Consider the following 3,671-nt stretch of genomic DNA (forward strand, 5'->3'; position numbering starts at 1 on the left):
AAAACAAGTTCCTGGAAAAACATTAATAAAAGGAATGCCATTTTGTTCCATTTTACAAAATAATTGAAACTATTAAAAATAACTTACTCTCTTATTACTCTATTAAACTATAATTGATTTATAAATTTATCAACTTTAAACAATTTACTATTCTTTCCAGATACTTTGAGAATTATTTATAAAGAGATAACGAAGAGCAATTCAATCATCAAAGCAATTGGTGACGTTTTAAGCAATGCCAAAGATTGGGATGGTTTCCGTAAGAAAAGGCAAAAGAAAGCCAATAACGATGATGCTAATAACGATGATGTCAATAACGATGATGCCAATAGCGATGATGCCAATAGCGATGATGCCAATAGCGATGATGAAGAGACAATTAAATAATTAATAATAAAATATATATATATATATAATTAATAAAAATATAATTAGTAATATTAATAATAATTATTAAGAATTTCAAAAACATTAATATCATAAATATGTTAAAACTTTAGTTTATTTTATAATGTCACGTTGTCTCTTATTTTTTATAAATATGTAAAAGTATACATATAAAAAATAAATATAATTCATTATCTTACATTTCAAAATTGTATGTTTTTAAAAAAATTATTTCGCAATATTTATTATCGTTTCGTGATTCAAAAGCCCTATCGTGTCAAGAACCCGGTCAGGTTCCAGCATATAAACTCAATCGAGGCCCAGGCCGACAATCCCGATCAAGTTGATGGTAAAACGCACATACATAAAAATATATATACTGCTAAAAAGTATACAAAATAACGAGCTCGTAACTACACTTCTACCAATCTGTTATCTGTCGTCTGTCGTCATTATATCGATCTATTTTCTGTCTATATTTTATAACTCAATAGATAAGATTTTGAATATATTCATTATCGGACTATTATTATTTCTCCCGCTGAGACACCAGATCGACTCATTTGGTTTGTACAGGCCAGACTCCTGATCGAGCTTCTCAATTCGGGATCGCCTGATTTGTGCTATCCGGGATCCCGATCGGGCTTTTCAATTCGGGATCGCCTGATTTGTACTATCCGGGCTCCCGATCGGGGCTCGCTGAATCGGGATTGCCCGATTATTCCTGACCGGGCTCTGGTTGGGAACAGGGAATGCCCGATCGAGTTTCCACGAGGGAGCTTATATAAACAAATTATTGCATATGAGTAATAAATTTAATATATCAAAAGGAATAAAAAACAGACGTGCTTATCTCTTTGAGAAATAAAAGTAAAAAATCTAAAAAAATCTTATGTGACATAGTTTATTAGTGATTTTAATGAGTGATTTTATAACTTTTTGTTCGTAACAACATTACTTATGTGTTAACAATATCAATATTATTTTGTAATATTATAATAAATTGAAATTTAAAAAATTTATTAAAACTATGTAATTCTTTGCAATATTACATACTATTATAGTAATTTAACTGTGATATATCACTATAATATTGCAATAATGTTGCTATAATATTACGTGCTATGTGGGACTAATCTAATTTAATCTAACCTAAAGGAATCAGGAGTTGCCAGTCTCCAAAACGCTAATAAAAATTGTTTGCGTGGTAAAATTATTTGATTACCAATCGTCACTCTTGTTATTCGTGATTCAATTAAAGTCAAAATATAATTAAATGTTTTATAAGACATCCTAAACAGACATTATAAAGTATTGGATTCTTTATTTATTTAATATAATTTTAATATCGGGTTTGGATAAATTATTATATTTTTTTTATTAAATTGAATTAACGTTAATAGCTTATAAAATTAATTTAATTAAATTAAACATCACATGAACAAAAAACTAACTTGTTGAAAGTTATGTACTAAGATTGAAAGTTATGTATTAAGATTAAATTCACTTTAGTTCAATTAAAAGAAAATTTTGAATAGTATTTCTATTAAATTAGAAATTCGTAATTTTTTAAAATTAGATTATTCAAAACAATTATAATATAAATTATTAAACAATTTTAACGTTTTATTTGTAAAGTAATTTTATACGAAATAACAAAGAAATTTTTTATACGAAAATGTATTTTTTAGTTTTTTTATATAGATATTGTTACGTCTGGTGCCCAAAATTTTTCCTTAACTTTAACCCGCATGCATTCGTTAACGTAAATTTTAAAGTAATTAAACCTTCTAGAAAAAAATTACAGAAACAAATTTTGACATATAAAGATAATGTAACATAAATAACCACTTCAAATCTAAAATTATAGTAGCAACGCATAACCGCTCAAATTTTGTAACACTTTTCAGTAAAAATAATAATAAAATAATAAACCTGTGATCGTGTGATGATTGCGTGTACTGGGTGCTATCGCATCGTACATGCAAACCTGAGATCACTATTTGAAATATAAATTTGATTAAATTGGAAATGCGCGGAATGCGATTCACAAACGCTCGCACACGGTCTCCCCGTGCCTCGCGTCTGCATCGCCAAGCTCGCGCGGTCCGATCTTAACTATTTTCTCAAACGCAAGAGAAGATAATTTTGCCCAGAAGCAACTATAAATTCGTAATTTTCAATTTAGTAACTTGTTGCGTGTATCTTTGGCCATTATATTGCGTTTATCGCATTTAAACATCTTAAAACCTCCGACGGTTAAAAATCAAAGAAGATCAATGCGTCACGCAACGCTTGATCGCGCGACTGCTCCACACCTCGCGACGCCCGCAAGCGTCACCAAGCGCCCGCGCGCGCCGAGTCATAAGATTTATTCAGGCACAAAGAAAAATAGTTTCCTCATAGTAGGAATAATAAAATTGCGAACTTCAACACGCACTCTTGTAAAGCGCCTACTCCACTATCCTACTGTGCACGCGGGATTAAAAAACGAGAAAAACTGAGAGCGTTATAGACGTCCCAAGTATAAAAATCGGTTCCACCCCAAAGCAATACTAAAATTCAAACTTTTCGGTGACGTAACGATTCAAAAAAATCGTCACTACCATCCTGTCAAATCAAAATTAAGATAACTAAAGAATTGTAACCTACACAAATATTTAAAGAATCTTGTAATAATTTTCGTCGCGGCACCGGTGCGCGCGGGCGTGCGCTCCTCGCGACTCTTGTATGATAATTCCGTCTGTCTTCACGGGACAATTAAAAATAGCAGTTTTAACCTTATGGGTTTCAATCTAAAAATCATTTACACTCTCTTTCGGCTCGCGCTCTGTTCGCACTATATTAAAATCCCATAAAAATTAGAACCGCTAGAGTCTTCAGAAAATTCAAGATCGATAAAGAAATAGTTCGCGTTGAAAAATTATAATTCTTTCGCTATGTAACAACTCAGAAAAATCAGCACTACAGTTCTGCGAACTCAATTTAAAAATCCTTTAAAAATTTTACTTTATATTGAATTTTAAAGTATCAAAATTACTTCTTCATCTCATAAGCGATTCCCCCTTAACTTGCGAGCCGCGCGGCACGCGGAAGACGTGTGATCGTTAAAGGGCTTACCCATATTGAAAACCTAACAGAAATCGGGAACCTCTCCTCCCTGGTACCCCTCGTCTACAACCAGACGGTATAAATACGACGCGAAATCAGAAATCAGCTCACTTATATTGAGTCAGCAATCGGTGAGAGCACAACCCAGGGCAGCCTCCCAAACTGTAGATTGC

The sequence above is a fragment of the Solenopsis invicta genome, chromosome 4 (genome assembly GCF_016802725.1).
Source record: "Solenopsis invicta isolate M01_SB chromosome 4, UNIL_Sinv_3.0, whole genome shotgun sequence".
In the NCBI taxonomy this organism is placed as follows: Eukaryota; Metazoa; Arthropoda; class Insecta; order Hymenoptera; family Formicidae; genus Solenopsis; species Solenopsis invicta.